The 24,959-nt window shown below is 41.8% G+C and overlaps 1 protein-coding gene across 1 annotated transcript in view; it reads right to left on the reverse strand.

Annotated features, from left to right (window-relative positions):
* The window catches only part of pde4a (phosphodiesterase 4A, cAMP-specific), a 49,899-nt gene that overhangs the window by 22,094 nt on the left and 2,846 nt on the right, over nt 1-24,959 (reverse strand). The window lies entirely within an intron of this gene.

Here is a 24,959-nt window from a genome sequence, read left to right on the forward strand (position 1 = left end):
TGGTAATGTCTGAAATTTGAAAAAGAAACAATAGCATCACCAAACCTTGATTCAAACTCATTTTTAATTTCTGCTTGTTGAAGTGGAAAACTCTCCAAACACTTTTCGTTGTTGGTAGTTGGGCTAACCTTTCGTCAGTGTTTTGAATACAGATTTGAAAACTGAAATTGTGCGTGTGTGCGTGTGTGTGTGTGTGTGTGTGTGTATGTGTGTGTGTGTGTGTGTGTGTGTGTGTGTGTGTGTGTGTGTGTGTGTGTGTGTGTGTGTGTGTGAGAGATGGAGAGAGAGAGAGAGAGAGCTCATGTCTGCTACACATCCTTGTGGCAACCTGCATTTCAATGTTTATTTGCTACCGTCGTGAGGCACCAAGAGGAAAGATATACCGACTTTGTGTCAAAATTTGAATATACACTCTCCACATACAAAATGAGAGCACAAATGAGAAGGCTTGTGAACAGTGGCTGGTTTTCTCTCTGTTAGAAAAGCTCGCAAAAAAAAAAAGCTCGCAAAAAAATGAATTCAGTGTTCCACCTCTCAGCAAGCAGCTTAAAGCCTGAGCACAGGGAAGAACACAGAAGAGATAAAATGCCTTGTCAAGCTGTTTCCTCCTCGCCTCCTGTCTTCCACATTCAGTAGTTTACCCTGTCTCCTGAGTCTCTCCTTTCCCTCTCCTCTTTTACTGGTAGAGAGTAACTATTGTTTGTTTATGACACACAGGGGGATTGATGGTGCAGTTCTTCTAGGAAAGTCACTTCTGACAAGGCCTAACATACAGCGCCTTTCAAAGACAGATTTGGAAAAATGTCAAGAATTTAAATTCACATGACACTTACTATTGAAATCACTGGAGAGCTGATGAAGAGACAATTATTCTATCTCCTATTAAATACAGAGTCCCAGCTCAATAATAGCTGCTGAAACCTCTCAAAGTGACTCATGCACACACACACACACACACACACACACACACACACACACACACACACACACACACACAGACACACACACACACACACACACACACACAGACACAGATGTGGACACACACTAGCAGGAACACACCCCCATGTTGCACTTAAGTGCACACACGGGTGAGCATTAGCTCTGAAGCTCTTTTATTTTCACTCAAACACTATAAAAAGACAAGCTAGATGCATGTACACATGGATACACACACACACACACACACACACACACACACACACACACACACACACACACAAACAGTGCACAGGGTGATTATAAGCCGGACTGTGGGCAGCTCTCTTGGTTTCATTATGTGAAAGCAGAGTCCCTGGAGTGTATCGCTGCGGACAATGACATGATGATCAGAGGTTTTCAGAGGGACAGGGATTTGTGCCGGCTGAGTGACTCGTTCTTACAGGAGATAACAAACCGTCTCTGTGAGGATGGAGTGGAGCACATTAAAGCTGCTGTCTCTCATGTAGCCTCGCTACCTGAACTGCCTCACTCTGTTAACTCACTTGAGCCGGGTGACGCACGCCACTGACAAAACTTATGTTCACCGATATGTTAACAACTCCAGCATCATCCTCGGTTGAACGAGGGTCTGCCTTTGAACTTGTGGCTTTATTGATCGTACAACACCAGCCAAAACTCTGGGTTTGTGTATTACAAATCTATGATTACAAATGAATCAACTTCATATATGCCAGCATAATATACCAAGTTTTTAAACAAGTAATGTCCTCTTCTTGTTTAACATCGCACTGGGTCTCATACATTCATTTTCAAACCAGCTTTTGAATGTTCCTCAATAAAAGACAAACCTGTTGCTCTTATAAACAAGTACTCGACATATAAAAGAATGAAATTGTTCCGATTTTTCCTTTTAACTGTGCTGACGCACCATGTGTGGACCCTGCATCCTTCAATCAAAAAATTTCCTTTTAAGGGGCAGAACCGAAACTGCGCCAGGCTTGAAAATGGGATAGGAGGAGATGGGATAAGATGCAGGAACAAGGATAGGGAACAGGAGGGGGTGTTGTTGGTCAGGCCGTCCACCAACTATCCTTATGCCCCCCTGCCAAAGAAATGCACCAGCCTTGTGATATAACTACAATAACACTGATGTAAATGAAAAGGCATAAAAACATTTTATTAAGCAGGCCCCATTAAATGTCATCTACAAATCTACCAAATTATTAGTTATTACGATATCTATTTCACATGTAAAACACAAATCATTTCCTAATTCGATTAAGACGTTTAACTCTAAAAAGCTTGAATCGCCCTTCTAATTTTCTGCTTATTTAACTTGTACTTTATTTGAGTGTGCTATCATGGGCTGTTGTTACATCAGTGAGGTACTTTTTGGATTCCAATAGCCCAAGAGTTGCTCTGAGATACTAAACACATCTCTCACAAGCATTCATGCCCTCTCTGCTAAATCAACCTGGAAGCTGCATCAGATTTCATGGTGAGCAGGTGATTGGCACATTTCATACTGTTCTGATTAGTCTCTCCTGAAAAAAATTAAATAAAATCTCCTGCATGATTTCAGTGTTGAGTGTTCATGCTGAATACACAATGCATCTCAGCCAGGAATGTCATCACAAAATGATCTGTACACTTGCTTTAAAACTTCACCTAGTTCCTAAAAACCATTAAAGAAGGCATCTGTCATAATTTCATACAGTATTTCAGGTAAGGCTTGTGCACCTTGTGTAATTGTTGGAAAACCAATGTTTGAACCCTTTGTGCCCCTCAAGATGTTTTTTTGGGCCTCCAGTTATTCAGATAAGCCTGAAAGAATCCCGGCCAACATATCCTTTCCATGCACTTGTTTATGTTAGCGGGCGATACAACTCAAACTACAAAATGGAAAACAGAATGCTTCCAACTCTAAGAATCTTATCCTTCACCAACAGATTCTGTATTCATATTTAGACTGATTTATTGAGATTAGTGGTTAAACTGACTAAACATGCTTTGGATATTTGCTTGGTTATAGAAACAGAGTCTTTGATATTTACATTTAGAGAAGAGACATCTGCACATTCCAGATTTCCTCCCGACTTGAGGATTTCGTCTTGGTCAGAAAAAAGCATCCATCTTATAAAGTGCACTTAATAAACCACTTATTCTCATCTGAATGCTGTTAGTATTTCATGATAATACACTTTGCATCATTTTGCTCCTGTGTGCTGTTACACTATGACCTTTATACTTTCAACACTGAAAAGGTGGCGTTCAACTACTTGAGTGACAATTACTCTGAGAGATTTATTTGCCCTATGGTTTGTATCTTTAGCGTTTGAACTCCTTTTGACTTCAGGGTCTCCAATTAATATTTGTGTGATGACATTTGTATGTGTGTATCTCCTAAGGATTGAGGTCCTGTAAACTAATTTGATGTGAGAAGCATCGTTACACCTATACCTCTTGAGGCGGCTCTGTGGGGTTTTCTAGGGTAATATTTACACTGCTGAGGAGTTGTGCTCAGATGCGTCTCCTTGGGCAACTCTGTCCTGAGGGCAGTTGTGACCTTAATGGGAGCAACTCTTAACTTTTCTAGCACTTTATACATCTTTATGCAGTGTTTCAGATACAAACTCTGGCCACAGCCATTTGTACCTGCATCAGATTAGTAGTTTAGCTCTCTGCTAAAGAGAAAAGGAGAGAAGGTTGATTTACTCGAAACTTACTAGATTTTCACACAGCTTTCCCACAACTGTTGCAGTCCAATCAAGAGAGAACCAACCCTGCCTGTGCCATCCCTACACACTTCCTAAATCACTTTTATTCTCAATGAATTAAACAACGAACCACAGCCATCAAAAAAATCAAATTCTTTATGTAATCCCATGTTGTTGGCTAATCTCCAAACAGACCTGAAGTTTTAGGGTGAATGAGACCATGCTCAGATGGTGGCATTACGGTGGCTGGTAGGGGTCACACACTCGGCAACTGCTGAAATGACGCACATTTCGAAAAACGAGCAGCAGATTCAGAAATGACACACATTCAAAAAGCAAGCGCAAAATCCAGAAAGAAATGGAACTGCTAAAAACATGTTGCTATTTGGAATCGGAGGGTTCAAGTCCCGGTGTGGACCAAAATACAGAAGTTGTTCTGGTAGCTGGAGAGGTGCCAGGGAACTTCCTGAGTACTGCCGAGGAACCGAACCCCCAACCGCTCTGGTGAGCTCCCTGCGTAGCCGTGTGTTGCAGCCCTGCTCTGACATCTCTCCACTAATGCATATCCACAGGTCCTGTTTGTGCATGTGTGTGATTCGGGACTATGTGTGTGAGAAGCATGTCCCCAAATAACAGAGTGTAAAACCAGAATTTCCCTCAGGGATTAATAAAGTATTTAAAAAAAAAAAAAATCAAATCAAAAGCAACAACTGCGCCGCAAAAATGTAAAACACTTGCATTAAAATCAAAGGCACCGAAAGTACAGAAATGAAACAAGTAAAAAAAACACTTGTATTTAGCTTTTAACAGAAGTGCTCCAGGACTATAGGGGCGCTCTGTGGAACTGTTTATTTACGGGAGAGAGTAAGAGAGACAGCTAGGTACAGAAAGTTTGGGTGAGATAGGGAAGTTGCATCGTTGCACGACACAGAATAACATCTATATAACTCTTGATATACTCTCTATCACTGATCTGTTGCTACACACAAACCTGTGCAGTCAAAGAACATACATACCAAACATTTTCTTGGCTTCCTTTTCAAGCTTTATTTACCTTAGAAAACTCAACATAGAAAACTCTGATGATGAACTGCAAGATAGGGGAGACACATTTTTTGTGCTGCTAACAGAGATGCATACATCTGTCAACATATAGAGAATAAGGATGTTGTCCTGAGAATCATATTTAGTGCAGACTCAATACATTTTTTAGCATCATCTTAGCGGCGTCCAGTAACAACACACTTGATGTGTCCATGGAGATGCTGTCCGTTGAGGTGAGTTTCAACTCAGTGAACTGGATTGGGTCATGTGCAGGGCTATATTTTCTTGGACTACTCAAGCAAGATGAGTCCCATCTGTCCGTGGAGGTGATACTACCCTTGGATTATTAGTGGGCAGTTCGCCTATACTGTATCTCACATCTCCTCTCCCTTTAGCTTTCCAATCATACCTTAGCATAGCTGCTACAGTTTGAGATGAATTTTATGTTTTACTTTTTTTTTTGCTTCTCATTCTTCAATAACACCTAATCTGCTTTCACTGCTGCTAACAGTGTTGAAGCTTTCACCCTTTAGTTTCTTTTGACAGAACTCATAGTATTGTCAGGAATTGTTACTGAAGTGTCGACGGTGGAGATAGAGGGAGCTTCTCTCCGTCAAGCAAACCACACAATCATTGTCTGACTGCTTCACTGTCAAAATCTCCTTTAATGACAGCTTCTCTTTCATTAGTGATTCTAACAGTGTCCTTTGTCGCTGTCCCAAAGGCATCAATTAGATGTCTTGTCTCAGTGGATCAACTGAGGTGATCTCTTAATTTCCATAGATTTCATTAACATAGCCCTTTCTTCTTTTGGTGTCTATTAAAGGTACACTTTGGCTGTCATCAACATCTAGCTTTAGCTGCCTTAATGTTCATTTGGTGAGCCTGCTCTTTTACACATGTAACCATCTTTTCTGGGTAAGATGGGGAAGTTTCTGGAGGTGAGTTTTCAGATTTTCCAACCTTAATCCATCATACCAAGCCCCCCAATTGGCCCGCAATCAGGCGTATGGTGGGACTTGTTAGGGGGGCCTGGGGGTTCATGGCATTCCAAGCTGTAACATTGTCTAACCCTACGACTCTATTAAAAAAAACAGCTTGACTGATAAAACACATCCCTCTTGTTCAAAACACTGCTGTGAACACATGGCTAATATGTTGGGATACAAAATTCAATTTCAATTTAATTAGTTGGAGAAACATGTGATGTGTTTTCCCAAAGCCTTAATTACAATTTTGATGGTTTGAAGGAATGAAGTTAATGAAAAGAATATGAAACACAACATAAGCCAGTTAATTAGATAATTAGTACAAACCAAATTAAACATGAAATCAAAAAAGACATTGTGATGCTAAGTAGAAAATGGAAACACCAAGTTGTTTTATTTTTTTAGATAATTGGGGCCATTTGGTCTGTATTCGAAAGGACTGGTTTTAAGGGTCAGGAGTGGAGAGAGAGAGAAAGAGAGAGAGTAGAGAATGGCATGCACTGAACGGCATCAGGACCGGGAGTCGAACCTGCAACCAGTGTGACAAAGACTGCTTTACCAGTCTAAACCAGTGCCTGGACAACATGTAAACTGTCTGTGTCTATCTGTTTCCTACTGGTTGTCTATTTTGTTTTTGACTCTGCACATCTGCACATTCTGACCCCTTGTTGGTCTCAAATTCACACTTACTGAGCTAAGAGGGAAAATATCAACAGATAATTATCATCCTTTAACATCTTGATAAAATATATCAGAACAGCTGTATTATATCATAGACTGTAAATATTAATGGACGATGTGTGAGTGACGTCAGCCATCTGTTACGGCAGGGGGCTCCGGAGGCTCATCGGCAGCAGCAGCCATGTTGGAAATCTCAGCTAAGAGTTTTAGCTAAGGCGGGTTTTAAGCCTCTTGACCAACCGTTACATCGTGCCCACCTGTCAATCATGTCAGCTACACGCCTAACTATGGATAACACGTATCTTTTTCAAAATCAAAACTGATTAAAAAAATCCACCCCCTGTACAGTGTGTGCCAGTGATGACAATAAATAATCAGACCTATTGGTTTTTTGGCTTTAAACATGTTTATTCATGTTGGAAAAACATTTTTTTGCCAGTCATGTGTTTATGACTTCTGATGTTCCTGCAGCCTGCCTCAAGTGGACACTCGATGAACTGCAGGATTTTGTACTTCCGCATTGGCTTCATTTTTCAAGACCGGCGGTTGCTGCTTGTATAATATCCAAATTGCAATCAACCACAACACTTAGATGTTAAACCTAACTTCATTATCTTTTTACAAGAAACTGTTATGAAGTGCCATATATTGACATAATATTAATTCATCCAGAGAGTACAAGAGCATAGTGAAAATGACAGATCAGCTTCAAGAATGTTTCAATTTATATAACACAGAAACATTACAAGCTGTTAACAGTTAATAACACTGCAGTTCTTCTGACACAAACGCTTAATGTTATCAGGGAGTTTCCACAGCTTGTTGATTGGGACAGAATTGAAGTGCACTTGGCCTATACTGCAGTTTTCCGAGGTTCTACAAACTTTTTTTTAACTCTGAAAAAAAGAGTTTTCTTATTACTATTACTCATGATGTGAAACTTCACACACTGACTAACACTGTGTGCTTATAATCACTGTTCTCAATCAATAGAAAACATACAACAAAAGTGTATCTCTTTGCCTCCTACTGGCACCAGTCTTTCTTTTGTAAACAACAATAGGAATAATGACAATGCCTTATGACATAACTAACCGGACCATACTTTAGACACACAACAATTCATTTTGTATGACAGAAATGTGGTCATTAACCAGAGCGCCTTTATCACATGTGCTGTGTAACATCAAGCTGAAATGCATTTCAGAGAAATCCCATTACTGTAGCAATATTGTAGTTATAAAATAAGCACTATGCATCTTACCGGGTGTTATTGTGCGGAGAAAAAGCCAGCTAAACTGGATATTTCTGCAGCAGCTCTTCATTTTCTCTCTTTTTTTTGCACACATTTCTTTAACAAAAAGGGGGGCTTGATATTATGTCATTAGTACAGCAGGCTTCAAAGAGCTGTGGAGCCCCAAGTCTATGCGGCGATTAGTTTAATTAAACCTATAAGTCTGTATGACAGTGTAGAGGAGATTTACATACATCCCTCCATTGACCCTTTCTTACCATCGATTATTCACTAACAGTCATCACCAGGTCCAGCTTCTAGCCGAGAAGAGCTGCTGCGCTATCAGCGTTTTCCCAGTCTGGTTGGTGTCAGCTCTCCTTTCCCTCCCTCGTGCATGCATGCTGTTAATCAGGCCTTTCCCTCTGAGGGGATGAAACCCACTCTCATTCATTTAAGCTACTTAAAAAAAAACAGTCAGTCCTTACCCCCCACCCCCCTTTTTGTTCATTCTCCTCAGTTCAGTAGTTAATGATTAACCTGCCTGAGTCCATCACCCTCTCCCCCCACGACAAGCACACAGACACATACACACAAACCAACACACACACACACAGTCCGTTCTCTCAGACTCGGTGGAGAGTGACAGTTATTTCCTGCCCCTGCTTCCTCCTCTGCCAAGCAAGCACAGATGCTTATTTCCACGTGCAATTTAAACCCCCCTCCCTTCACATCCACTATACCCTCTCTCTCCCCCCCCCCCCCCCCTCCCCCCACATGAGCTGTGTCTCACCCAGGCATTTAGCACCTGGCTGATTGCTAGCAGTGTGGGGGTGGCAGTAAGGGGAGTCGAAGAGAAGAAAAGTAGGGACTTGCAAATTGGGAGGGGGTGTTACTTTTATATGCTGACCATATAATCACAGATGTTCTCTATTGCTGCATTTGAATCATCAGCGGATCTATCAAGGTTTTTATGAGGCACTCGGATGGGGCATGCCTCTAGGGCAACATGCCCGTAACTGACACATCTCGAATGACATGTCCAGAGCGAGCCTGCCATCTAGGCTTGCCTCTGCTTGCCCTTTGCTCTTATCATGCAATGGCAAGATCGAGGGGGAGAGAGAGGCGCACGCTCAGGCCTGCTTCCAGTTTAATGTGCAGTTTCACAGTAGGATGCACAAGAAGCTGAAGCTCTGAAGAGAAAGAGCTGGCGCCACGCCACATGGGCAGCGAGAGAGCATCTGGCCACTGGAGCTTCACAGAGCCATGAGGAGAATAATGCAGTAACATACATGGAGGAGGAAGAAATTCAAAACAGGACCCCAGAGCGGGGATAAACAGTTGGAAAACTGTGAAAAGACTGCCAATGTGACAGTGACTGCTTTCTCAGTAGTCACACTGTAAAATCTGTTCTGTAATGAAAACAATCCATCTTTTAGAATACATTTAATGTTATAAGATCAAATATGTCACATCCCAAAGCATTTTAGAACTTTTGATGATGAACTCGGGCTTTGTGACCTCTTGCAACATGACTGCTTCATGCTTAGTAATCTAACTGAATAATATTAGCTCACTAACATTGTTAACTTAATATCATACTTTGCAGCATTCATTTTATTCTGGAACTGCAGAAACCCTTGCTCTATGGCGTGTGAGTACAGTGGAACATTGGGGGCTTGTTATGAGTATTTTCAAGCATGCATCTCAAATGAAAACAATATTAACCCCGATTAAAAATCGAAATAAACTCCAGCCAAATCCCTCTCCGCTCCCTCAGCTTCATTGAAGGCCACATCAGTTTTAAGGACTGGCTCATTACTGTGGGCTACATGCAGTAAATCCAACATTACTGAGAGGTCTGATGCAACTGGAAAGCAAACCTGATGTGAAACATTCGTCAAACTAGAGCCTAGTTGTTTTTACAACTCTGGTCTCCCTTTAAATCAAGAGTCCTACATCAACTCATGTGCTAAATACAGCAAACACATCTTTACCTTATTTAAGACAGAATGTAAATGCCTGCTGATTTATATTTCTAAGAAGTAATAAACCCCCCCCCCCCACTGTGTGTGTGTGTGGGGGGGGGGGGGGGGGTAATAGCTGCTGAAACCTCTCAAAGTGACTCATGCACACACACACACACACACACACACACACACACACACACACACACACAGACAGACACACACACACACACACACACACACACACACACACACACACACACACACACACACACACACACACACACAACTGTCTGCGCCACGCGTAGGCTCTCCCAACCCTCCCACCTCTCTGCCACGCTGTGGTCAGATCACAGAACCGGGGATTACAGCAGATTATCCTGCCCAGGATCACCAACCCCTCTCCGGGCGGCCGCAAACACAGAGGGCTTCTGAGAGTGCAGAACACATGCCTTTCAGGAAGAACCCGGAGGGATTGGCCACAATCACACACCTGGCAAACACCACAGGAAAAAGGATTTACTTTATGGGCTACACTAGACAGGATAATCATCCTTTATTCTCCGCTGCAACAGGACCATCCCATTGTGAAAGGAGCCCTTTTTAATCTATTAAGGCACTGATCAAAATAATGTGTACCTGAAGTGAATTGTTCACAGTTAGACATCATCACTTACCACCTGACAAATTCAGGTTCTGCTGCTGTGTGGATTGTCTTACACGGTGTATTCTTCGAAAAACCCACCAGAGGCAGGCTGTCACTCCCAATCACCGTCAGCGCATCTTTGTACTCCTGAAGACTCACAGCAGCCTCTCCTCAGGTGGAGGCCGACTTATTCTGTCAGCGCTGCGCCTGCTTGACAGGACTTCAACTCTGTTTAGATGCAACTTCATGACATGGCCTACTGTTCAACACACAGTGGATGTGTTTTGCGCAGACAATGCAACAGCACAGTGAAGTGTGAAAGTATCAACGCGCTGATTCTTGCTCCCCAAATCTAACTGTAAATGTACAGAATGTCATACGACTCGTTTAAATCAAGAGTAATCAAAATTCATATTAGGATGCTTATTTCCTGCTGGGTCTTCCACTGTGATGCCTCTGCGGCAGCCATCTTTACGTCATGCTTGTTCTGAGGCCTTTTGGCTTTCAGTCTGGTCTCTGAGAAGTCAAACACACACTCATCTGGGTCGACTTCAGAACACTGATCTGGTCTGTCAAGATTACTTTACTAATTGGACATCAATGATTTTCTTGTCGGTATGTTTCCTGCTGAAGTGCCCTAGAATTTGGGTACTGCACTTTACCCAAAATACCTCCAAAGAACCTCAAGGCTGGAAATGACCGCACTATCCTTACAGCCTCTGTCTTGGCGCAAAGCCAAAGCAATGAAAAACCTTTGTCAACCTGCACTGTATTTCTGCACAATGTTTACTGTTGTCTTCTGAACTTTTGAAGCATCAGAAACAGAGGGCAACAAGATCAGCACAACTTGTACTATTTCCTTTCCGTGCTCTTTTTTTGTCTTTCATCTGTCAGCCTGTCAGAAAGTCTTTTTCACTTATTCTTTTCTGATTCAGTCTACATGCAAAGTAAATCAGTGCAGCTACATTTTGTCACCAGCAAGAAAATCATTCTCCTGCCTCCCCTTCCTCTCTTCACTTTTCAGCCTCCTCGGAGCTCCCTCACCGTTTTATATGTAAATCCCCCTACTGTGACCCCCGGGGACTGTTTAGTGCGAAAGGTAAGAACTCAAGAATTGTGATTCTCCTCACCCAGCTCTTTTTTGTAACCTGCGTTCTGTTTCCCAAACATCAGAGGGAAAATCAGTGGCACTGTTTGTTTAATGAGCATTGTTCCTCTCAGAAGGCGCCTTGTAGGTTTGTGTTTGCGGGGAGATCCACTGTGTTTCCTCCTCCCCTCCGCTGTGGTGGAGACTGAAGCTGGGCTGAACAGATGGATCAGCTGACAAGAGAGAACCATCATGAGAGATGACAGATGGAGAGACATTCAATTGGTGGTCTGTTTAGTTTCCTGCCACTCGCATCGTGATAAATTAGCATTTGGGAGAGGGAGTCCTCTGTGCGGGAGACTAACTGCTCTGCAGCCGCGAGAGCAATACAGTCATATCGATTCGCTTTTGATGTTTAATGGAGTTTTGTCAGAGAGGAGATGCAAGAAGAGCCGGGTGTGAGAGAATGAAGGAATGAGGGTCACAAGATGAAAGTGGTGTCTTGCTGAATTCCGCTTAATGAACTGAATTTTAATTGCATTGAGCAGCATTCTTAGACAGTGAAAAGAGCAATCTTACAAAACCCAATTAGTGCACACTGCACAGCAGGGGTGATGACAAAAGAAAAAAGGCTTATAAGGAAGCTGGACATGCAATCATGCTTGGACTATGGACAGATGTGATAGTACTGTCTATACTGTACCAACAAATACAATAACCTCCCTCCCCAACAAGCCCATACAGGGAGTGGTATTTTTAGCGCCCACCCTATCTCTGAGATGGAGCGCCTAACTCCCTCACTGCAGGCATGGGGCTGCTGGGCCTCTTTTATTTTAATCCAGACTAGAGTGAGATGAAGAGAGATAGAGAAGTGTGAGTCATCCAGAGCTACCTTTGTGTCACTGTGGCTCTGTTCCTCCTCACTATCTCACCATCTTTCCCTCCTCTCTGGTTATACACTCGATCTGCCCCTTTTGACAAATCTATCTATCTATCTATCTATCTATCTATCTATCTATCTATCATTGTGCATTTCATGGACTGAAAATCTCCACATCCTCCGTGTAATTTCACTTTCACTGTCATATTTAATCCAATCTAGGACTGAAATGCGGACTAATAAGCGATCTTGGCATCCGATTCGTCATACATATTGCCCGGCACAAAGATGGTTGGCTGCGTATTACCCTGGAATGATAGATAATTACGTATATAACGTGCTGCAAAAACAAATGCTGGGCAGGGTGCAGCAGAGTGAGAAAGCAGTACAAGGTTGATTTGAACACACAGTAAAACGGTCCATTTAGCTTGTTGCCTCTGAATTGTCCTGTTTTGCATTCATGGAGTGGCTTGAATAAAAAAGTGAGATCATGGGTGAATTGCTTCCCTCTTCTTTATTTTACTGTATTGACCATCATATTCACACTTGTGGCAGAAGCATATACTGATTCAAATAAGTTCTGCAGGGATGAGTTTAAGCTCTATTGCGACGGATACGGTTACAAACAGATGGTTTTTTTAGAGCTTTGAGAGCAAACCAAAACAGACGAGTTTCAAACTGAAACCTCAAAATCAAGGAGCTGAAGATGCTATCATGTGTCTAAGAGCTATGACTTACAGCAGAATCAGATTTTCATACATCCCCCTTTCACATAACACATCAATTTCTACAAAATACGAATTATAGCTGTTTTAATTTACCCTGTTTAGGATAACACCCACTCTAATGTATTCAATGATTTCATACTGTTATCTCTTTTGCCAAATCAAAAGTTGATTAGGGGGAATTACAGCCATGGAGATAAAAGACAATTAGCAAAACTGTACTCTAATTATATTGCTATTAACCAGGAGAGTCATGTTAGTAAGAGAGCGATAAGAAAAATCAGTGTAATCGTCTTAGATAGCAGTGAGATATCATTAGAGAGGACAAGACTGGATTCATTTGTCCTTGCAGCAGGGCAGCGATTGCGACATGCTCCTCTGATGAGTAAATCTGTGTGTCATTCTTACTCGTATGTCACTCCGTGCCCTGTCCTCTCTCATAATCTCCCTCTTTTTGTAAGCACAGGCACTATTATGTCAGGCAGCAAAAATGTTCCTCCATTCAAAAGCGCCCTTCCTGTCTCCACTTATTTTCCACCTCGTCACATCACGCCAGCAGCTTGGATTTTTCTGCATCTTAAGTGTCACCTGTGTTAGTCACATTATGTTTTTTTTATTTTTTACCTGACCCTGATAAAAGGACTCTTTTCTGACTTTCTCTTTCTTGACTACTGATGAATGTGAGCGTTAAAGAGTTTCATGTACAGATGATCCTATATGTGCACAACAGCAGGAAAAGTAGGAGATAAATAATGGATTTTTTTCTTTCAGCATAGAATCTGAGGAGCCCCTAACTGATGGCAAAATGACGGTTGGAAGAAGCTGTGATCGGGAAATGATGTCTATGCGGCGTGCTTGGAAAGGCAGTCACAGGCTAACAGACCGTTTAAAAACGTCAGAGTCTGGGAATATGGGCTGTGAGAATCAGCATTATGTCCAAGCAGAATGCACGACTCTGTATTTCCCCACACACTTTCCGTCTCCCAAAAAGAAAAGCATTCCTTCAAGCACATGCCCAGACACAGAAGTTCAGCCACAAACACTTTTCTACTACGGCTCTCTCTGTCTGCTTCAACAATAGCCATCGCACAGGACTTGTGCACTGCGGTTAACTCTCACTTTTCCACTGGCAGCAGCCGACTCGCCTCACATCTATAATATGGAAACTGCTGGAAAAGGTCTGCAAGCAAAGTGGAGGAATTCGAGGCAACTCTGGGGCCAGCAGTTGGAGCTTCGTGACTGCAGGAAATTATGGTGACAAACGCTTTAGCATCAGGTTGAACACGTCTTTAGGAGATGTTTCATGCCCTGCGGGGGGCAAAACGAGGGTATTACACACATACTCACACAAGTCTTTCACATTACGATCACATAATGTTCCTACATGGACTCAGTGCAGCACGCAGCAGCAGCCACACTCAATATCTTCCTTATACATATTGAAAATACAGAATGGGAACTGAAATAAAGCTCAATAAAACACTAGGAGCTGAGGCTGGTTTGGTTTAATCTCATTACACTGAGAGCCCCAGGCTTCTCTCCCCCTATTTATAGCACCCTGAGAGGGAGGAGGGCTGGCCTCCTTGTGCACAACATCACTGGCTTGTGGAACTAAGGCCTGAATGGCAAGGAACACGACCAATCACAGACAGGTCTCGCATCAAATTTGATGTGACAAATTTCAAAATTACTAGAGATCCATGAAGACAACCGACATCTTTATTTCTCTCTTGACACGTGTGCGCTTCCTCATTTGTCACATTTACCTATATGTTCATCTCTCGCTCGCCTTATCTTCACACCTTCTCCCTGATGCTGGCTTCACCTGTTCGATGCAAAATACTTCTATTCTATTCTGTTCTATTAAAGCTGGCAGGCAGTGATGATATGCTGCAGAGCACATGCTGTTTTTTTTTTCTTCTTCTACTGCTGCGATTTAACCACAATGCTGCACGCTGGTATTTCAGGTACTAAGGACTGGGATGGAAATTGCAGGATGAATTTGGCTGCCGCTGTAGCTGTAACACATGGAAAGATAAGGGACACTTTGAAACTTTTACACTGCCAATTTTGTGGATTTCACCAGCAACCTAACAGGTTCTAAAAAGAATTTCAACACCAAAAAAGTCAAGCGAGAGTATGCACTATAGAAAACCCATAGAAAACCTGGCAACTAATAACTCCAATCCACACATGAATCACAAAATAAGCGCCTGAGAAATAGCCACAGGCCACATTCACCAACCATTCTTGGGAAGAAATGTGTTGTTAAAATGTAATTATGCAGTTCTTAAGAAGATTCTGACATTCACCTAAATATTTTTATCCAGGACTTAGCTTAGAAGAAAATCTACAAGCACTTGACTCTCGTGCACATTTAAGTGGGGGCGGCAGTAGCTCAGTATGTTGGGACTTGGGTTGGGAGCGGCCAAGTCTCGAAATTGGTCTGGTAGCTGGAGACGTGCCAGTCTACTTCCTTAGTACTGCCTCGGAGCCCTTGAGCAAGTATTTTGTCCTATATTAGTCCTACTTAACATCAAATATTATATCAGCAGGTTTTTGAGGAGCTGGATAACCTAGCCTACGGAGGCTCATTGCAGCAGCCATGGGTTTGCATCCGACCTCAGCCCTTTGCTGCATGTCGCCCCCCACTCTCTCCTCCAATGTTTCCTGTCTCTCTTCAGCTGTCCTAACCAATAAAGGTAAAAAGACCCCCCAAAAAATCAGCAGGTTATGCAGCACTACCTCCATTTTAGATCTTCTCAAGTTGTGCTTCCTTTTTCATCTTTTGTAGATCTTCATGGGCTTTCTTGACATCTTTCTGCTTTTCTTTTCAGTCACGTGTGACTTCTGTGTGTGCACACCACTCTGCAGTCTCATGACCTTATATGGACATTAAAGGGGCATATTTCCAGTCCAAACTACATTGGATAAGCTAGCACCAAGCTAGCAGGACCATCGGTCGGGGAAAATAATTAAACAACAATATACATACATTTTTTATTAATACAGCAATTTAGTGATTTTAATATTTTTTGGTTACTGTTTGTACGTTGGCTGTCTGGAAAGCTCTACTTTGGAAAGCCTGAGAGCTGCAATGCATTCTTACACATCCGAGTATTTCCAGCATACACACAATTACATGATTTCAGAGCGTACTACAAAGTCATATTCAGTGTGAATAGTATGAAAGAGAACAGAAATATGAAGACACAGCCCCAGTCTGCTCCAGCTTCATTCTACATCCAGTCCAGAGTGTTTTATGGAGAATGTTCTTAAAATCCTACAGCTGTGGAGCTGTCAAAAGTCAAAAAAGAAAATTGAATTACAGCCTTATTTAAACAGGTTAAGCTACAGTTTGCATCCATGTCAGTTTAGACTCATGAAGACTGAATAATAATGACGTTTATGATTCCAGTACATCCTATAGTAACACACACGTACTAGACTATTTTTCAGGGGACAACATGAGGACTGATAGAGAACTATAGCTCAATCAGCAGCTTTGTTTGATCTACAGCTGTGCTCATGGGAGATTTTGTAGTCCGTCCTCCTCAGTGTCTCCATGCAGGAGTAGAGGTTATGTGAATGCTAAATGGTAAATGGATTGTACTTCTACAACACTTTGCTCGTCTTCTGACCACTCAAAGTGTTTTTACATCACATGTCACATTCACACACACATTCACACAGTGATGGCAGAGGATGCTACAAAAGGAGCCTATCAGTATTACGTAACTAACTGTTGATATTTTCTGATCATGTGAAATCCTTTGTAAGTCCGTTTGTCCTGAGAGAGAGAGACCTCTGTAGCTCTGCCTGAGTAATTTATTCATTTATTTGTTGTTAATGTGTTAGTGGTAGTTGTTCCTCATCTAAGAATAGAGGATGTTGTTTTCTGTTAAGATAGTGAAGCCCCTCAAGGCTAATTTCTAATTTGTTATATTGGGATGTACAAATATAATTGATGTGACTTGACGGTATTTTTTTAACTTGTTTTGCTACATGTAAGTGTGTAGATTCATTTTGTTAAACCCAATGAAACAGTCAAATTCTTTGTATATCTTCACATAACTGGTCAATAAAGCTTTTATTTGTTGCAAAAAAAGTTGTTGTGATAGTTGTGATAGCTGTGGTTGTACTGATGAATAGTGGTGTAGTACTTGAAATCAGTCTTGGTCTCAAGACCGGTCTCAAGAAGGTCTCGTCTCAGAATGGAAAGCGTTTTTACTCAGTCTTGTCTCAGTCTCAAACTGGGTGGACTCCGGTCAAGACCACCACTGATAGAATATTTTTCTACGTCATTGCTTTGATTAGAAGGAAAATACCTCTTTCTAAAAGAACAAACTTCAAGTCACTCATAATTTTATCTTTATCCCCCAGGTACGGCAGCAACCATCCCGGTGCTAAGTGAGTGACACGCCCGCTGCACAAAGGATGATGATTTTTCTTTAATATTCATGGTCTTGGTCTTGTCTCGGTCTCGCCTTGCCTTGGTCATGGTCTTGACTCTGTCTCGATCCCTAAATCTCTTGGTCTTGTTTTGGTCTCGGAGCACTCTAGTCTCAGATATGTCTTGGTCTTGTGTGGTCTTGACTACAACACTTGTGATGAAAGAAAGAAATAATTCAAATATACATGCTCCTGCAAAGAAGCAACACATTTCCACACATGAAAAACTCAAACACATATTACACTTTTACTCTTACTCATCTTTTCTGAACACTTGAATTTCTCCTCTGTGGTTCAGTTAATTATCTTATCTTTTCTTCAACCCAACAGCACAACACATCTTAACGTCTACAACAGCTTCAAGGTGCGCACCCGATATCAGTGTCACCAATTCAGGTTCTAAACAGATGTGAAATATGATCCCAATCTCTTCTAATACTTTCTCAATTATTGTTAAAATTTTAGCAAATTTTTTTTTCCTGGACATTATGATGTCATTGTAAAGTTGAAAAAGTCAGCAAACAAACGCACATCACTTATTCAGGTGCTGAGTGATAAAAAATCACTAGATATGATGCATGAAGACTCACAACCCTAAAATATTCTAATTTATGTGCTATACGCATTAAATGAACGTTTCGCTCCAGGCTATAGTGTTGAGAGTTTTTCTGTGTAATAGTAAAGTTGACCATTAGTCATAGTTGTCATCATCTTATCCAATTTGATATTTGTGTCAATTTTTTTTTTTATCAATGACGAAGGATTTCTCCATATATGACCAAGGTCACAGTCACCTTGACTTGACTGACGTCAAATCAGTCCTTCCCGAAGACCAAGTCAACATTCTTGCCATATTTTAAGAAATGTCCTTTAGGCGTTCCTGAGATTTCAGTTCAATGAGACGGACAAAACCAGAAACAGTAAGCCTCCGGCCGTGGATGCTGTGTGCGCGGAGGCATAAAAAACATTAAATCTTCAAAAACATCAAGATCCTGAAAAGTAGAGCATCAAATAGAAATACCACCCAGGGCCCTCGAGCCATCCTTCAACCCCATCCCCCCAACCCCCACCCCGCCCTCAACAGCCTGAATGTTTTGTTTTTTTTAATGTGTGAACATGAACATGACCTGCAAGAAATGAGCCCACTGGTCTGACAAGACAGGTTATGCTCACACATTAGATGCAGCAGAGGTCATGAGCAAGAACAGCAGATCTGTCTCTAATAGAGGAAACAGAGGTGTGCATCAGCCGGTACACAACACCTTGGTCGGATATAAATCTTTAGATGCTTCATGAATTATGTAAAATTCTCAAGTGTTCCTGCAGACCTTGTTGTAGCTGCACAGATTGCCTCAGTTATTTTATATATATATATATATTCTTCACATATCTTCTTCTGTTGCAGAAGCTGAATAAGGATTTTGCCAGCCTGGATTTGACTGACATGAACCCAGATAGAGCATGCTAAAAAACATTCAACTGTAGTGTGCTTAAATGTGATGTGATGATTTCTCTCCGAACCACAGTGCAAACTCTATAGTAACTCTTAATATTAAAAAATACAAAAATATAAAATACAGGTTTAGAAAAGTACAAAGATAATGTGCAAAAAGATGTGCAATCACGACATCAGCAACAACATGGACTAAATATAGATAAATATAAGGCACTAGCTACAGTCCTCGTCACACTGTTGTGACAATGTTGGAGCCAAAAATCTACCCTGTTAGATGTAAAAGTTGTTTTTATCCGCTTGACATAACATGTTGATTGACCGATTCATACTTGACATGCACTGTAGTATAAATGCTTTGCAGTATTGCTGGTTTCACATGGGTTAGAGAAATGTAACAGATAAGGGCTCTATCCAAGAGCCCAATGATAATTCATATTTGCAGGCTGATATGGTTTCTGCTTCCCAATAAGCCCACTTTAATATATTTAGTGGCCAATCTTGCTGTTGTTTTGATGGCAACTAAATATTATCTGCTGTTGTTTGCAGTATTTTTCCAATCAAGCTCACACAACAACCAATGTAGCTGAGTCAGACCATGAACGGGCCAAACAAGAAATATTCCCCACTATATTTCTGTCTGGTGCGCACTCTTTGTCTGTCTGTCAACACTTTTTTTTTGATAAACTGGCTGTACCCGAGTTAGGGTTTGTATTGTGAATGGAATAACAATGAAGTAAAGCTTCTGTAGGATTCACTGGGTCTCAGCCAGAGTGTACAGTAAGGAAAGTCAGTGACAAGGTAAGCCACTATTAACGTCATCTGTCCCTTTCCTCTAACCAGGTCTGACGCTCTTTCATATTCATCCAGTGATGCTGACATTCTGCCGATACATTTGTGCCAGAGAAGTGTCCCGGGGCAGGTCGGAGTGATACCCAAGATGAGTCGTGGGTATCAGCAAGCTGCAGCAGGCAGTTAAAAGAGCACGCAGTCTTCTGTGTTTGTGTGTCCTGCTGCACTCGTTCATCCTTTTGAGCTCTGACTTGTTGTGGGCTCCTGATATGAGCAAGGCTTCCTCTGATGTATCTCAAATTAGTTTGACAGGTCTCTCTGCCTGACAGGTGTATCCTATGTGTTCTTTCTGCTTCACTGAGTACATTTGTGTGTTGTGTGTGTTTTGTGTGTCTGTGTGTATGTGTGTGTGCTGCAGTGACACACAGCTGACAGAGGGTTTGTCAGTCTCACTCATTCAGGCACATCTGCCCAATGATAGCAGCCTTAAGCGCCTTTAAGCTGGGTACCACTCTCAATGGAGTCAATATGTACTACACCATCACTCACAGCTGGATGCCTCTAAATTATCCAGTACCTCTCACCTTCTTAATGTGGATACAAAATCCATCTTCGTGTGTCTTTTTTTTTGTAAAGAAATCTAACGCAGACAGAGAATCATATTAGAGTTTCCTCTCAAGCAGAGCTGTTTGCTGAGAGGTGAAAGACTACCACTTACTTGGAAATTGAATACACAGCACATTTTGACATTTAGATTCTCCAGAGTCTCAGCAGTTTAGACCTTTTTTTTTTGGTTAAGAGTGGGTGACTTGATCACACTTAAAAGGTTTTTCCTTTCAGTTTCCTCTTAGCTCCTATGGGCTTGGAGAATAACTTACTGTTACTTCTGCCAAAACACAGATTTTTTTGTGCCGAAAGGAAAACAAATCCCAGCACGAGTTGATTCTGATTTAACACAGAATGATTTTTAGTGTGTAATCTCATCTCGCACTGTAATCATTAACTGTTTTTCCTTCAAATAGACCGCTCTTTGATGAACTGGTCTGTCTAAACTCTCTCTTTCGTGGCAGCTTCTTTTCCCCCAGCCTGGTGATGGAGATGTTTGTGTCTGCTCTGCCCTTGAAGTCTGTGAGTTTTCAAGACACGGCAAGAGTGTGAAGAATGAAAAATGACATCATTGTAAAATACCTTTAAGGAGAAGAATATAGGACGAGATGAGGCACTGCACACTGTCAGTGGTGGGCAGTCAGTATCACCACTGGGGATGTGAGGGTTTGAGATTCAGATATGGCTTCGAGGGGGGAGAAACTCTGCGAGCAGCTGATGATCTCAGTGAACAAGAGAGGGAGAGTGGGATGATATGATAGATTTATGATAGAGGAACTGTGTGCTTAATGCCGCTGTAAGCAACAAGAAGGCTATCAGAGATTCTCAGAAACTACAGGGGGCTAGCAAGACGGGCAGCACAATAGAGAGACAAAACGGAGAACAGAAATAGAGATGGAATCAATGCTTCCCATTCACGACAGGGTGAAATGAAGCACTGAGAGGGTAGAGGATTAAAAAGGGATAAATGCTGTTATCAGAGACTATAATTTTTATGGACAAAAGAGGGATTCAAGCAATATAATTAGATCAGAATGGATACCAAATGGCCAGCACAGGGCCTATTACAATCACACTGGACGTCTTGAAAGAGGCTGTGCAACTGATGAGTAGTAAGTGGCAGAAAGTCCCCCAGCAGCAATTTAGCAGGGATGAAAAGAATGAAATGAAAATTATGGGAAAATATTTTTTTTAAAACTGTAAGCAGACTAGTTGCATACTAGGAGATATTTGTGGATAACAGGTGGAACTGTTGTGCAGTTTGGATTTTTTTGATGCCACGGCTCATTTTGTTTCCTCCAGCTGGGATCCCTGCCCATTCACACTTGTCAGAAAACAAAAAAACAAGTGTTTCGCCATTTTAGGAGGATTCAGTGTGAAACTAATTATGATGCAAGGAGGCCAAGTTTTCCAGCTGATCCATGAAGTAAACCGACTGTGCCAAATGTGGTTACCCGTGGCCGGAGAGCATGAGGAGCCCCCAAGGAGACAAAGTGATGAAGAGAGAATAAACATAAAGAGGGTCCTTGGATGTGAGCTGTATAGATTCCCTGTGAACACACAACCCGTTTGGTGTCATTGCTAAAAGATCTCGCAGGGATTTTACCTGAGGTCTCTTGGAGCCGCCTGAGCCAACCAACAGCGAGCGCCGTTCCAGTACATGAACTGCCTCCAGATACTAATTAGTGCCGAGAGTGGAGAGAGAGCGAAATGTATTCACAGAAGAGCGCAATCCCAGCTTAAACAGATGGTTCCACTACACAAATGAGATAAGAGGTCTACTACTTAACGCTATTAAAACACATTTGTTGGGATAATTCCTGAATGCACTCTGCATGATACTTTTTTCATATCCAGAGTTTAGAAATGTATGATCAACAACAAAATACAGCTGTTGTTGTAATTAACTGGAGCTGTACCTCATTAGGAACAAAATTATTATGGCAGCCGGCCAGTCAGGCAGGCGAAAGAGCAGCAGCAGCTTACAAATCCGCCCTGGATCCCAGCTTGGGGAAAAAAGGTGTAAAGAATGCATGAAGTGGTAGGTGAGAAAGGGAGGGTGGGAGGCTTTGGTTTGAAATTGTTACAGAGGACTGTGATTAAACTGTTGGCAGACTGCACTTCTTCAGCAGAGGTGTATTAATATTCTCTTTTCTCTCCTATAAACATACAAGTCATGATGCATATCCAGTGGGATCTGCTACATACTGACACATTATAAAGTCAAGCCCATCAAGTGCCTGTGGGCTCTGCCTTTTTTGGGTAAATGAAATCTATTCTACAAATGTACTAAACAAGTAACCATAGCAACAGAGTTGCGGGAAGAGCCGCTCAGTGTCAGTCATTCATTTTCGTGTTGGAACTTCCCAGAGCGTATTGAGCATGGGACCTGATGACTGATATGCTCAGTATTAGCATCCTCTGACAAAAGACACCAGGGGCGGGAAGAAGAGGCAGACTGACACTCTAAGGGGAAGCTGATTGCCACTAAGACTGACATTTTGTGGGATAAAACATAGAGACAAAAATAGACAGTCACAGACAATGATTATTCAAACAATTATGAGAGACAACACCCAGAATCCCTCTTGTATGCTATCCATCCCTTAACTGGAGACTGAGGGGAGTGCTTCATTTTCAAAAGCCAGGGAATCAATTACAGGAACAATGTACAAGCCGCGTCTTCTGTGAATCTTGTCTGAAACAATATCACCAGCCTCTCTCATCCTGATTGATCTTTCGAACCTCGAGATGAGGTCTTGGTTGAGTCTTCAGTGAGTGAACCGCTTTGCTTCCTTGAGACATGGAGGTCATCTGCTGGCTCGATCAGTGCCCAACCAATCATAGACCAATTACTTTTCAGCTGTCTTACAACAATGTCAATTCATATCCCCCTGGTGAATAAACTTACAGTAATTGTCAGCGTGATAAAAAAATATATATATATTTTAAAAAATGTGGCCGGATTTCACACTATTGTCTATATCACAGAATGTCAGCAGCAGTTAAGTACTCACTGTAAGCCTGAGAATCAGATGAATAAGCCTGCTAATGTTTTCACATCAGGCTTTCTTCCTGTTCAGAAATATTTCCGGCCCTACTTGGCCCAACTCTGACAATCACATCATCATCAAATTAAAGACAGGTTTAACTGAGTTAATTCATAGACTAAATATGGATAGAGTAGGGAATCAGGATTGAGAGTGGGAAATGACATGCAGGAAAGGAGTCGCAGGTCTGACCTGAACTCGGGATGCCGGCTTAGATGACTATAGTCTCTGTACATGGTGCACAACCTAAGCTGAATTCCATTCACCATTATTGTTCAAGTCCTCTTCTTCCTGACAAGTTGCTTTTTGATTTGTTCTTTGATAATACAAAAAGTTGTAAACTGCCATGATTTACAGCTCTTTAGACAAATGCTGATGCTGTAGTGCTGTGGTGCCCCGGATCAGCAGAGTAGATGAGGACTGGTGAGAGGAAACGTAATGAACACTGACATAAGAGTCATTGGACTTTCTTTAATCATGTTGCTGCTTTAAATCTTCAAGACTCTTTTCTGCTGTGGGTTGTATCAACATGGTGGATCTTTACAGATTAAACAGTAATTTAATTAGTCTTTTTGGTTAGCAGAAACAGTGTGACATCAATGCCGTGGCTCCACTAGTTATCCCTAATTGTCACTGGAATCGTTTTTGGTTTCACCTTTGTACAACAGCAAAAGGTAGAAATGTGTTGTCCATTTTTATAGACCAAGGTTTATAACAATGAATGCACCGAGTAGGGTGGTTAAGGCTTTTCTGTAAACCAACAAGACGGCTGCAGCTTAAGCAGAACCTTTCAGATTTACTTGTGTGTCAACATTCAACAAACTTGAGTATGGATAACATTACATACATGTGTCATTCCAACTGATTGCGTTCTATGCTGAACTATTTCAATTTGGATGTTGGAGTAAGCTACATAGCTTAGCTGTCTACTTGTACGTCACACATTTTGTTGCTCCGATTGGTTTTATGTCCTTCCAACTGCATCAAAGGTCATTTCAGTCTGTACATGTTGGTAACACTCCTTGAAAAATCAATTTTTGCTCAAAACACTTTGCAACCATGGACCCGGGGAACATTGTCAATATAAGCAGGGTCTTTAGGGCAAGTTCTAGTTAACGCCTGTCATTTACCATTTTTCAGGGTTTGGTGATGTACTATTCCCAGACGGTCAGTGCATGTTAAAAAAGGGCCTTCAGATAAGTAGTGAGAGGAGATGTGCGTGTAGCTGCCGTCTTAGGTTGGAACTCAATGCTAGTTAGCCCTAAGCTAATAAACACAGAGCTGCTTGATCGACATGGATGCTCATAAAAGCCTGATAAATCCAAAGGAGAGACGAAGCATCCAATGAGAAGATCCCTCCATCAAGATTCATTAAAGAGGCTGAATACAATGTACATATGTAAAAAGAAATTCCCCTGGCACACCTTTGATATGAAGACCTGGCTCCAGGTCAGACTCTAACCTGTGTACAGCCCACTCATAAATAACTCCAAACACACAGACACACACCATGACACAACCGGCCACATTCCACCATTAGATATGACACACCTGTTTCTCCACCAGCCTCTATTCCTCCTAACACCCTCCTTCTTAACCAGTGTGTAGTAGAAACACCCCCAGATTGTACAGCTCACCTCATGGATTTGTGAAGGCACACACACAAACACACACATAAACACTTACACACACATAGT

This window comes from Labrus mixtus, chromosome 20, assembly GCF_963584025.1.
Source record: "Labrus mixtus chromosome 20, fLabMix1.1, whole genome shotgun sequence".
NCBI classification, from domain to species: Eukaryota; Metazoa; Chordata; class Actinopteri; order Labriformes; family Labridae; genus Labrus; species Labrus mixtus.